This window comes from Ambystoma mexicanum, chromosome 3q, assembly GCF_040938575.1.
Source record: "Ambystoma mexicanum isolate Mex_15411 chromosome 3q, UKY_AmexF1_1, whole genome shotgun sequence".
In the NCBI taxonomy this organism is placed as follows: Eukaryota; Metazoa; Chordata; class Amphibia; order Caudata; family Ambystomatidae; genus Ambystoma; species Ambystoma mexicanum.
The window spans coordinates 202323362-202337646 of NC_090926.1; the positions used below are offsets into that span (position 1 = coordinate 202323362).

Consider the following 14285-nt stretch of genomic DNA (forward strand, 5'->3'; position numbering starts at 1 on the left):
TTAAGTTTTAGGTGGCATCAGGACACATTTTAATTTCAAGGAGACTGCTACATTAGCTAAGTGTCCAAGAGCAATTAATAGGAAGGCGTAGTCAAACGGACATCTGTGTGGCAGAGAAGGCTCTGGGTGCCAGCAACAAGCTCAAACAAGTTAGTCAAATGGAGCAGATCAAAAGGTACAATGTGCACATTGCAGTGCAGGGGGGGGGGGGAGGTGTTGATAAATGGGAATGCAACACTTGAGCAGATGAGCTGGGAACAGGCAGGTGCAAGAGGGATAGGCTGATTGATTAGGAAAATAAGCCTGTTGGATGGCAGGGTCCCTTTGTGATTATGAGCATTTTTCTGATGAACCGGTCTCAACACGGATTAATCTTCTTCAATGCTAGCAAAACAGATTCTCCCTATTGGGTCCCCTGCACCCTACATGGGCTCCCCCCCTGCCCCTTTTCTTCTGAAGCCAGGAATCTCTAAGTCATCTTCAACTCCTTCCTCTCCTTTCTTCCCTCATTCAGTAAATTGCCAAGTAGTCCCACTTTCAGCTCTTACTTATCAAAGGAACTCTACCCGCCCTCACCTTCACCCAGAGACTCAATGTTACCTGTGCTCGGATTCTCTCCAGCCTAGACTACTGCAATAGCCTCCTCAATCGTCCTTCGTCCACCCTGCGACCTCTCCGGCTAACCCAGAATAAGGCAGCGAGAATTCTCCTTGGCCTCAAGACCAGGGACCGCATCTCTCCTGCCCTACAAAGCCTTCACTGGCTCCTGGTCTCAGCACGGATTACATTCAAATCCCTCTGTATCCACAAGACTATCTGGGGCCGTGGACCACCATATTCAACCTTCCTGACCAAATACTCCACTTCTAGACTCCTGCGTTCCTCTGGCACCAACTCCCTGCGTGTTAAGCGGTTTGCTAAACCGAGAGCTGGTGATCGATCACCTCCCTCGGTGGGTTCCCTCCTGTGGAATAGCCTCCTCCTGCATCTGGTGCAGGACCTTCTCAAATCCTCTGAAAAAGCCTTCAAGACCTTCCTCTTTACCTCTTCTTCCCCCTCCTCTTTTTCCTGCTAATCATACAGTAGTGTGACAGATGTGCAAGTCCCTTGTGTTTCCTTGGGGCCCCGAGCCCTCCCTCCTATCATCAACCTCCACCCCCCCCCCCATCTCTCATCCCAGCCGCTGTCTTTCTATTGCACTTGCATAGGCTCACCCTCCCCACGGATGTTTGCACTTACATTCTCTCTTAGAACTTCACCCTGAGCACTTTTGCATGAGCACAACACCACCTATCCTTTACCCCCCTCTGCACCTGCACGTTCTGAACACTCACAAGGCATAGTAGTTTCGTCTCCTCTCCCTTTTATTCCATTATTTGTTTGTACTATTAATTCAATTATTTAATCTTGTTGTAATTCATTGTCTACCTTCCCCTATCCCCACCCCATTGCCCTTTTGGCACTTTGAAACAGTTTTGCTAATTGTATAAGTGCCTAACAAATGACCAATAAATAAATAAAAAGGTACTGATCGGGCGAAGAGAAGAAATATTAATTCAGATTTATCCACCGTTTCATGTGATCACACGGAAATCAAAGAAAACCGTGCCCTACAGAGATTTGAAATGTATCTGTGCAGGCTCTAGCATGGACTCCATCTCCAGATACCTTAGGCAAAGAGGTCATCCATCAATTGGACAATGCAACTATTTTGTACACTGGCTGTAGCATTGCTATACAACCAGCATAAAACTCCAACCTGGTCTGAAAATAGACTATTTTCTCAAAAGCAGATCTAGATCATACTTCCCAAAAATGCTTCTGCTTGAATGTACCTCTTCATAAGATTCTGTTTCAATGAAGATATTTATAAACTACAAGGAAAGGCCAATGGCCCAAACATGCCCTCTTCATGTCCCAACCTTTTCACTGGCCACTTGGAGTTGAAACACCAGCAAAAACAGAGGTGATGGCTGGAAGGTTTAGAATTAATCTTAAACCTCTGGCAATTGCACTGGGCCACCCTCCACACCATCGCTTGTCTGCCAAGCCATTACAGAAAGGAGAAAGATGAGCAAATCAGGCTTGGTGCCACCCCCAAAGGGGCAGTCCAGCATGAACTGCTAGGTCACATCCCATCTGCAGGAGACCACAAGCATCCCCAGACATGTTTCAGCCTCATTGGGCATCATCAGTGAGGAGCAGCTTGTGTCTCTAGGCCCAACCAGGACACAGGATGCATTCACAAAATCAAAGTTGTGTACTCGGAGCTAAATGAAGACCTCCACACACCAATCTCCTTGAAATTCAGCGGATGTGGGACGTGAGGACTATCCAACTCAACATTCCCCTGTTACAAAGCCCATGAATACATACATAACAGAAGGTATTCACAAAGATATACAAAATTACTTCATGGAGGACGCCATGTTCAGAGGGTCATCACTTCCCACATCTGCTGAATTTCAAGGGGATTCTTGCATTAAATCTGATCACCTTAACTAACGTTCTTTCACTGAATTTCAAGTAAATACTTACACCTGATCTCCAGGGATTTAAGCGCTTCATACTTCTATTTATTACACTTTATCCACTCCAATCATTCTAGAGACAGCTCGGTTTTCCTACCATCCAAAATACTGAAACCAGCTCCCTTCCCCTTCAGGTTGCTACTTTCCAAACGTTGGACTTTCCTTTTCCAAAGCACACAATGTATGCGTTACGTTTGACTATTTCGTTTGTAGACGCATTAAACATACTCCAGTATTGCTGAAAATTCACATTAAGGTTGCACCGCCAAACTTCTGGAGCAGGAATATCTTTTTGGTGACAATTACGATTTAGTATCGTTTGGGGCAATGCACTGATTGGACATTAAAGATCAACTCAACGGTGAGGATCAGGGCTCAGAAGGACGGTCAAGGTTGGATTTTTTTTTTTTGGCCGCATTGGACACCCTCGACAATGACAAACTTACAGCTAAGGCTGAACAAGATAGCATGAACTTCGCAAAAGACTAAATGGCTCTCATTTTTTTTAAATGGTAAAGATTGGGAACCACAAATCCGAGGCAGTGAATATCTAGGGCAGGGTCCCTCAGGGAGCAGGGTTTTCTCCATTGCAGTTTAATGCTCATCTTAAACATCTGCACGATTGCTTGGTAGTACAGAATTATGCAGATACTTTTCACTTACAGGGAATGGCATGGACAATTTTTGGCAATATTTTTGGCAATATGGTAGAAGTGTTGCAAAGCACCGATAAATGGAAGGACTGCTACTGGCTCGGTCTAAATGTATCCAAGACAGAATGTCAAATTGTCTCCTCCAATCCTTCAGATTGGAACAGTTTGCAAGCTTGTGATGCAATCCCATTGACATATGCAGTTTCAAATTCATTTTACCTGTAACGTTCTAAGAAACCACTATAAAAGTGTAGGCCAGCTTTTCACAAACTCACAACATTATGAGAATCTTCCTTTTCTCTTACATGATAACAAGGTAACATATATAAAGTGTAACAACATGCTGTTAAATGGCGGCAAACTCCCCTCCCTCATGTCAAGAAGGGAATCTTGCAACCCACCTGAGTGCTCTGCACATGATTCACTGTAGTGTCACAAGTAAAGGCCTAATGGTGCTTGATCTATCCTACGTAGACATGAAAAAAGTAAACTATAAATTTGAGTCGCTGCTCTTGCCAGCATAGATAAATACAATATCCTTAAGCCTATCCCACAATGAGACTTTTTTTACTAGTTGCCTTCCGCTCATTTCCATCATCTTTTACCTACATAAAAAGTGCTATTTTTCTGCCAGATTGCTTTCTGTGCAAACATTTGTTAACAATTCTTTGTATTTTGTACTGACATGCAAGCCTGGGCACATTCCATGGTTATATCCTAGTCAACATAAGTTACAAAATGAACTTCACAATTGAAATACAATGTGTTGCTATCTTTATTTCCATGCATCAGAAGAAACAATTTTCAATATTTTGGTGACTTGGGTCCCCCTCTTGCAGTGACTGCACTCCCACTGCAACAGACCTTACTACCGCACAAACATAACATCTAGATGTGTTCAAGTCCCTTTCAGCACTGAATGCGGTCCTTTGGATTAGTCCTGCAATAGACTGCACAGTTCCCAATCATGATATACGTTGAGTTCAGTGAAACTCTACATACTACATACAAGTAATGCCAGGATATCATGACAATTGGCAACTACTCACTGTGTCATCACAACTAATAGACCCTTTAGAACCTTACTTCAAATATTTCTCAATTACATTTCTCCTCTTCTTTGTATGTTCTGTACCTTCGCTGCACTTTCTATAGGTTTATAACAGCCCTTTTTTGTGAGCTATGTATTGAATATTGTAGGCTTTGGAAGCCGGTTTTAACATAGGTTCTCTGAAACAGAAAACTGCAACCATATCTTGCTTTAGAAATCCTGAGCTTGCAATTTAAGTGAATGCATATATATGGATTCAGATGCCCGCTTTTGCTTACAGAACAAGTTTTAGTATATTGTATAGCCTGGGAACAGCTGCAAAAGAGTAAGTTGACGCCCTGGCCGGAGTGCAAATTTAGCCAGGGTCAAAGACCTTTTGAAAGACTACACTGGCTGTAAAACATATAAAGGCTCTCCTTTGAATGGGGGAGAGCAGACACAGATGGAGAATGAGAGAGCAGATGGTTACCATGGTAAATTGTACGGACATGTGGTTATAGCTGCAGCTATATAGTAAAACCTGTATCTGTGGGAATAAGGCAAATTGTGTTCCAGGTGTTCCATTGTGTGCTTTAAAGTTATTTTCTGAACACAGGCGGGAATACAAATAAGTATTTTCCCACAATTGGAACCACCAGATGGGACCTCATTGTAGTGAAAATCCAGTTGGACTAAACGTGCCAAGGTCGGAGAAGAGGCAACGATGGATGTCGGGAGTGGTGCACACTGCTGCTTTCCTTGCAACCACACCATCATTCACCAGCTGATTTCTTCGACACGATTGGTCCCTGCAACTGAGGATCCCCGTCAGTGTGAGGAAAAGGGATTTACATTCCCGGTGAAGCACTGAAACAGAATACTGGTGAAAAATTAGGTGAGACCATTCCAGAATTATATTTAATGGTTTGATATTGTTAAAATGAAATCTATTCCCTGGGGAAAGCCTACTGTTAATGAGCCATAGGAAAATATGCTTAGAAATGTAATGCGTTTCTATGGAAGCTTACTGCTAAAATAAACCCTAGTGAAATGCACTATGTGTACACAGTTGGAACCATGGTCATGAAGTCAGGGGCACAGGCATGCAGGGTTGGCATGCACAGGAGACCTGGGTGGACACTGTCCTGGCGCGATGCTCATGACCAAAAGTGAACAAGAACATCCATTTAACACCAAAAAGCCTTCATTATGGACATAGCACTTCAGATGCATGAACCTTGAACATTCCATCCATTAAGCAGGATGCATTAACCTTGAACATTCCATCCATTAAGCAGCCCAAGTGTATTCTTGGGTGTGGCTGCTAACGGACTGCCTTTGCACGTGCTCACTCCCTAGGAGGGGCAGGGTGTGGCCGGTAAGACAGCAGAATGGGCGTGCACACGATCTCAGCTAAGCTGCCCCGATCCTCAACACAGACGCTATGCGTTATTCTGCACTTGCAAGCAGCGTAACACTCACCATCGCCTGAAGTCAGACTTACCTTTGAAGATCCTGCTTCCTGCCAGCATACTTACCAACTGGGGGAAGCTGTTCTTACCTGTACATCTCTTCGGCAAACCAAGTATTCATCTTTACACTTTCTGGCACGCTGAAAATCTTCATCTTGGCACCGCAGCATGACATTCTCCATCGTCGACGGCAGCGCCTGCAAGGAAAAACAGAAGACAAGGTTAGACATCGAAAAAACTGTCAGTTTAAGGTTGTGCTTCGCCATACTTCGCGCTTTTCCTTAAACCATCACTTACCTGCTGTCGAACATTGCGGTAGCATCTATCTTCCATCCGGCCGCATCTCGTGTCTCACAGCTGCATTGAGGCTGCATTTCCATCTAAGGGAAGAAAACAGGAGAGACATTATTGCGGGCATAAATAGGAGCAACATATAAAAACATTAAACAGAATGAACAGCATCACAAGAGCTCAAGAAAGACTTACCAATCATAAGGAGAAGGATAGTCACAGCTGGACTGGACTAATCCTTATCAGGGATCAGTGAAGGAACTAGATCCCATTGGATGCGCCCCTGCCAGAAGTAGCAGGACGGAGAGCTTATCTTCCATAATTCACAGGTGAGCTTTATGGGCCGGCCTATGCTCACAGAAACTGTACTTTGGGGTGAAGGGTTCGAGAGGTACAACAATCACAGATTGGCGCACTCACACACTTATCTCCACGCAGGAGCAGTATCACCACGTACCACCGCTCACAGCTTTTCTTCTGAGGGAGAGGCCTGAAGGTGGTGATTCAAGTTCAGGGAGGGCTGCAACCGTGCACCAACACCTCCGCAGAGACCAGGAGAGCGTAACAACCATGGAATGAAGGACTCATGAAATGAGTATGTAGACTGCATTGATTGTGGTCACACTGTATTTAAAGTGAGACATTATCAAAGCAACTTCTGTAATCATAGGAAAAGGGGACACAAGGTACCAAGTAATCGATAAATAGATGGGATTAAAATGTTGTAAGAGTCAACAGGAATTAGAAGAAAAAAAAGTCTACTTCACCAAAAGGAACACCAGGGTAAGCGCCAAGAATTAAAAAAGGCTTGGGGGGTAGTGCGTTTGCAAAAATGCATTGAATACACTGCCAACAACCATGATTTGCAATTCCTAGTACATAGTTCTTTTGACCTAGACAAAATAGGATATTTAAGGGAAGTTTTAACTGCTATGGGTAGGTAATAAGGCTATCAGGCCCCTTCAATGGGAAGTCTACAAGCAATGGGAAGATTTTTCTATGCAGAAATCTATGAAGGAAGCACAGATTAAAAAGCGTAAAGAGTTATAGCGCATGCATTTGATAGAGAAAACGATTAAGGTTAGGTTTACGAAGAGGGAGACCGTGAAGATGTAATACGAATGAAGGGTGTGCATGTAGCCAGGGGTTATCACCCGAATCAAAAAACATCTTCGAGGATGAGACAGATCCATTGTTCGAATGTTTAATGGTAAATGGGACTCCTCCACCCCCCCCCCTATCGTATACCTAGCGATGAGGTGATCTCCTCGCCACATCGTGCCTGCAGGATTACAGCTCATGGCACAGAAACTGCAGAAAAGGAAAGTGTTAGCATGTTATAGCGCATGCATTCGATAGAGAAAACAAACAATTGCCTACTAGGAGTGAACAGGCAAAGGTATATGTGCCCCAGGAGCAAGATACACTTGTATTTGCAATTAAACAAAGGCTGGGGAAACATGTGGGAGCTACATAAAAGTATGCATAAAAGGCTAAACGTTAAGGAAGAAGTGTATCCCCTGCTAGATAATTATGAGGACATAGACGAAGCAATTAAGTATAAACTTGAGACAAAATTCTGTCAGGCAATAGTGTCAACATTTTTATCATGGATCATAAATTACCCATCAAAGTCTACAGTAACTCAAGCATTTCCAATGAGAGAGGTGCCTGGGTTTCATACCGAGAACCCGACTCACCAGGTTCATGTTACTTGGAACCATATGGAATTATAGTCTTTTACTAAATATTATCCAGACATTAGACACAATCCAGAACAGTGGTACATCCAGACAGACCAGGTACTTAAAACGGGTCCACTTACATTGGGAGATATAAATCAGTTGTTTTCATGTATTCCGCCAGCAGATATATGGCACCAATGCAGAATGCAAGACAGTTTAGATCCTGTCAAAGTGGGATGAGCCAACAGAAGCAGCGAATAAAAGGGGAAGACTGGGGAATTGTCCAAAGAAATAATAGCTCTTCCAGCACTGCCAACAAGTATCCAGCAATCTGTTCCCCGTAAGCAAATGAATTGGGATAAATTGTCTGCTTACACACAGGAAGGGGAGTCTGTGTAGATATTTTGCCCGAAAAGAAGAAGCATTTAGCTAGTTTAGTGGAATGGACATGCCTATGCCGTAGGGACAGAAAGCTTTTTGTTCACATTTTGTAGAGGGATTGCTGCCACACCTAAAGAATGATATACAAACCTAGCAGTCTACATGGCCAGCTCAAACTGCTGCCCAGATTCTGACTATGGCTAGATATTATGCCAATAACCATGCTAATGATAAAGAGGAGAAGGATAAGAACATGAAGGAATTAAAAACCAGAGCTCTAACGCAGCAGGATAAGTATTTTCACTCTCAGCAAGGCCAGCAATATTCAGCTAGGACTCATTATGAAGAGTACTATGGCACAATATACACAGCAAGGCCCGTCCAATATCTGATCCTGTACAGTTCAGTATAGCTCCTATATCATTGCATAGCTCAGCTTGTTGTCACTAATAAATGTGCTTTAAATCTGTTGGGAATGAACTTGCTAAAACGTTTTCATGCAACTCACCCGAGGGGTCCCTTGCCATAGAATGCTGCTCTGCAAGAAAGCGTTAATGTTTTATTATCAGTTATATGTAATTTACCTGTTTTTAGGCACGCTTGATTTAGGTTTGTGCATGAAAAGCAAGGCTGTGAATTCTGTACTAACTCAACAGCAAGGTAAAAAAAACAGACCATGTGCATATTTTTCTTCCATATTGGACAGTAGCAAAAGCACTTGCACACATCGCCAGAAGAAATTATAGGTTGATAAATATTCTTGAGATAGAGCAAACTATTTAGGCAGCGGCCACTGAGCAAGGCCTTCAGGAATGAAAACAGACTGAGAAATATGTAGATGGTTATTGCCCAAGAAATGTAAGATGAAAAATAAATTGAAATTACCACATATGTATTTACCTTTAATGTTGTTCTATGCTCAGGGACCATGTTATGTAGGTGCAGAAGGAATGTGTAGGGTTGCTCACTACAAGTGGGGAGTAACACAAACTTAAGATTGTCGAACTGTTTAGTATGTGTGTCCTTTAACATTGGTGAGAGTGAGGAAGCCCATAAGAAAAATCAAAAAGGTGTTATTTAGCTACCTGAATTTCCTTTGAAGCATTACAGCCAGAGTTTATTAAAGTAGGCAACTTTAATGTCAATGAGAAATATGTTACAGTAAGTTAGTGATAGTATGTATGTTTAGCAAATAACCAAAAGCATTTGCCAGATAGAACAGTACCGCAGTGAGCATTGTTGAAAAGAAAAGAAAAAAAAACACACTGAGTAGCATTTACCCCGACTTGGGATCCATTGAACTATATGGAGAACATTGTTAAATGCTGCCATTCAGGTTTTGGATGTTCTCTTCATGAGGTAGTCATAGGCCGCCCATCTACCAAAACATGTGCTGTATCCGCTGTTAACCAACTACTGTAAGAGTCAGCTAAACACTTGTTAATTCTCTGGAAACCGGTTCTAAAATATCATTGGAAGGGGACAGGACACTGCATCCAGGCTGGTGAATGGGTGGTTGAGAGCGTCAGGATTGCAGCCCAGTTGGAAAAAAGGTATTGCAGGCACTGCTCACCACTCAGACGGCAGCAACAATATTGTGGCTGCGAGTTTTGGATCCATGCTTTTATGGTTAAAAACAAGCTTCATCCTTCTACCCACACCATTGCCTAATCTGTCTCGTACTAAAGATGGTACCCCTTCTGTTGAAACATTTGACGTTTGCATAACTGCTGTTCAAAAGTAAATTTTGGATCAACCGAGGAATCACAATAACCAAGACACTGGAAGCAGATCTTCAAAATCCATTCCTTCCTGTAAGGAACACCTATTTAATGGGCAAAACCACCATTAAAGACTAACTGGGTGAAAAGAGATGCTACAATGAGCAATTTGGCTCCATAACATATGTCCTGATGGAATTTTACTTTGCTGTTGTACATTGCTCCATAATAAGCTATGCCAGAACCACATGTATGGCTATTTCATCCCAGAGAGGATTGGTGTGCACAAAAAAAATAAAATGTACATTTGTTTTTTAAAAAAAAAGCGTGCCAAGGGGTTGTGCCTGCACTACTGATAAAACTAAATGTTTTTCGATTAGGTGATTACTGGAATATTATGTAGCACTATCCTTGTTTAGTATAGTAATTCATGTCTCAAATGCCTTCCTGTCACATAACACAGGCAACTTTAGAATCCGCAACAAATGCTATATTGTGCAGGAAAACGTGATTAGAGAAGTATTAGCTATAGACATGGCAGATTAAGTAGCTGTTTAAGAGAACTGTGTAAGAGAAGGGTCAATTGTGAGTCAAGTATTGAATATTGTAGGCTTTGGAAGCCGGTTTTGACATAGGTTCTCTGAAACAGAAAACTGCAAACATATCTTGCTTTAGAAATCCTGTGCTTGCAATTTAAGGGAATGCCAATGTATGGATTCAGATGCCCTCATTTTCTTACAGAACAAGTTTTAGTCGATTGTATAGCCTAGGAACAGCTGCAAAAGAGTAAGTTGACACCCTGGCCGGAGTACAAATTTAGCCAGGATCAAAGACCTTTTGAAAGACTACACTGGCTGTAAAATGTATAAAGGCTATTCTTTGAATGGGGGCGCAGGGGAGCAAACACAGATAATGACAGGGCAGGTGGTTACCATGGTAAATTGTACGACCATGTGGAGATAGCTGCAGCTATATAATAAAACCAGTAACTCTTAGAATAAGACAAATTCTGTTCCAGGTGTTACATTGTGTGCCTTACATTTATTTACTGAACACAGACAGGAATACAAATAAGTATGTTCCCACACTTCATATCAATGTACTATTTCTCTGAGATCTCCTTTATTTCTTCACTATGCTACAGAATTCATAACAAAATACTACCTCCAGATTAAGCTATCAGACAATAAGAAAATGTGTTAAGGACTATACAGTTTATATTTAAATGTGCCAAGAATATGAAAAATTGACCCTCAAAGTTGTGCACAACAATGAAATAATTGACTCACAAATACAAATGTAAATGAATATTGTAGTTCAGAAGATTGTATCTTGCATGATAAAGAAACTACAAATACAAATCACCGAAAATCCCCCCAAGAAATGCGAGGGGTTCTTTCTGATTAAGTGACACGTTCTCTATGGATAAGACCAAATGTCTCCCCAGAAAAACTGCTGCCACTATAAGAGCAAATAAATGCCCCCATTAAGACCAAGCAGATTGGAACCTTTTTATTTGAATGTCCCCATTTCATTACACTTTAGGTAATATTCATTTAATTAAATAAAACATTTTCTATTCTAGAGAATAGAAGGAGGTAGGCAGTTGTATGAACATTCTAGGAGGAAACTTCCTGCTGGATTTTACGAACTCCTGTCAGCCAAGGGCGAGAAGGAGGTGTTTGGCACCGGTGTTCAGCATTCACCGAGGGCCGACCTTGGCTCTTTTTCTAAAGCAATAAAGTAAAAACGTAGCAAAGATTGGTTTTGACCCTTTCCAGTGTCCGTTTATTTCTGCATCTCCGCACTCTGAGACAGCTACAGTAACTGCTTTCAAAACTGTGTGCAGAGCAAGATTTCCACGAGGAGGAATGAAGGGCACTGTAATCGCAGAACTTGGACACAAATGTATGGCGAGTGGGCAACGGTTGCAGTCTCGCTTGATCTAACCTGGATGCATAATTGTTTATATAGCAAGATAAAAGCATTTAGGCGATTAGGCAACCAGGATTGTGCCTGAATAACTAAGAATTTTTCATTAGTCTTTGGTACCGACTCAAAAGCACGGGTGGGGGCTTTGCAGGGAGGACTTTGGCAGCACATCTAGCCAGTAGGTCGTGCCCTGCTACCGCCTTTACTTAATGTGCTTTGTGGTTTCTCTGCCAGGGCTGAAGTGGGTCTTTTCGCTCGTTTCATTTTATAGTTTTAGCGTGGATTTTAGCATTACACAGCAGAATAGTTTATTACAGGTGTAGTTCTGTTTTCTCAGTGGTCTCATCATGTCCAAAAGAAATGCAAACTATCAATACCTCTGGAAAATAGGCAAAATAAATTGTATCAGATGTTTAAGCCTATAAGAGAAGTGAATCTTCTGATTACAGAGATTAAGGACTTACTGCATGAAATTGATCATTCAGATGATACAGGAAGGAGTCTCCCATGAGCGTGTGTGAAAAGCGCAGGGTCCAACTATGATGACAGCGATAATGCATATGTAGAGGAGCAGACATGTACATCACTGATAGACTTCGCCCCATCACCTCCATCATACTGGATGAATAACAGGAAGATCGTGGATGACACCAGGTATCATTCCAATACTGCATCAAGTGTATGGTTTAGATTACTTACCAGTAACTATTGTTCTCCAACATGAGTGTCATGGATTCACATGCTCCTGAATATTCCCAGTCAGGCTGGGAATCATCGGTAAAAGAAAATAGTTTCACTTTCACTACTATTTCTCCTCTAAACCAATCACTGTCCTCTGGGTCATACTGCCTCCATCCAATGACAGTCCTCATTAAGGCCCACATCTGGCAGCCATCTTCAGATTTGGCAGCACGTAAAGTGGCAGAATGACCAAGAAGAGCCACAGAGGGGCCAGAGGGAGGGTTTGCATGTGAATCCACGCCAGACATATGCCAGAGAAATAGTTACAGGTAAGTAACAAACCTTATCCAAAATGGGGTCTGGCATGGATTCACATGCTCATGAACAACAAATACACAGCAGTACAACATCACAACCAAAGGAGGCGTCAAGGGACAACAGAAGCAATTAACTTTTACCTCTAGAACAGACTCGTCTCAAGCAAACAGGTTGCATAGCACTGCTTGGCCGACTCTGGACTCCTCTCTGGAATCCCCGTCGATGCAGTAGAAATTTGTGAAGGTGTGCGTGGGCCTCCACGTAGCAGCCCTGCAGATGTCCAGCAGTGGCACACCAGAAAGGAATGCTGTCGTTGCAGCAATTATTCTGGTAGAGTGGGCTCTCGGACGACTGGGCAGCAGTCGGTTCGCCAACCGATGAGTGTGATGCAGCCGGAGAGCCACCTTGAAATTGAAGCCTTCCAATGGATCTCAGGACAAAAGTTCACAAACAGTTGAGAATTGTTTCAAAAACTGTGTGTCATGTGGAACCTCAGGACACGAGCAAGGTCCAGCGAGTGCAAGGCCCTCTCCGCCGGCGAAGGAACAAAAACAGGTAACACAAAGAAGGCTTGTGGTGATATTCAGACAGAACCTTTGGCATTAAAGAGGGATGTGTACGCAGTACCACCCTCGATTCGTGGAACGTCAGGTACGGTGGCTTGCAAGATGGGGCCTGGCTCTAACCCACATGTCTGGCAGAAGTGAGGCCACAAGGAAAGCAGTACTCCAAGAGAGAAACTTGAGTTGGGTCTGGTGCATGGGCTCGAAAAGGGACACCCCACCCCCATGAGCCGTCAGAACCACGTTGAGTTCCCACACCGGGGCATGAGCCTTCACCACTGGTAAGGATGGAACAGTCCTTTGAGAAACTCCTTGACGAGTCTGTGGGACCACAACAAGGATCTCCCTGGGGAGCTGGTGTAGCGGGAGATAGCCGCCAGATGTACCTTGATGGATGCGTGAGCCAGTACAGCTTTTGCCAAGGATAGGATCTGTGGAGCCGTGAGGTGTAATCTTCGGCGACCTGCACCATGTAGCAAAACGCTTCCACTTATGGCATTAGCACTTCAATGTCGACTATGCCCTAGCCTTGGCAAGGACCTCCCCTGCAGCACGCAGGCGACTTCACCTTCAAACTCTAAGGCTGCAAGAGCCAAGCCTACAGGTTCAGCGATCCTGGGTCGTGATGAAGGATTGTGCCTCCCTCTCTGGTGAGAAGATCCAGAATAACCGGCAACTTGACTGGAGGTGACGCTGATAGGCTGAGAAGGTCCAGATACCAAATCTGCCTCGGCCACACCGGGGCGATGAGGATCATCCTGCATTGACACAGTGAGTGTGCCATTGACTCTTAGTAGGAGAGGGAACGTGAACAGAAACAGCCCTTCCCACAGTAAAGAAAACACCCCCCCCCCCCCGAGGCTCCTCTGCTGGTAGAATTGCAGCTGTCGCAAACATATCGATATGGGGTCTGCCCCAATCAATCAACAGGTGGTCCACCTGACCCTGACAAAGCTCCCACTCGTGGTAGGAGCACAGTTCCCTGCTGAGACTCCCTCAAGAACACCATCGCCGACTCTGCAATGAT

The 14285-nt window shown here is 43.4% G+C and overlaps 1 protein-coding gene across 3 annotated transcripts in view; it reads right to left on the bottom strand.

The window, feature by feature from the left end:
* Positions 1 to 14285, bottom strand: part of NEMP1 (nuclear envelope integral membrane protein 1) — a 984307-nt gene that overhangs the window by 743552 nt on the left and 226470 nt on the right. The gene's annotated exons all lie outside the window — the stretch shown is intronic.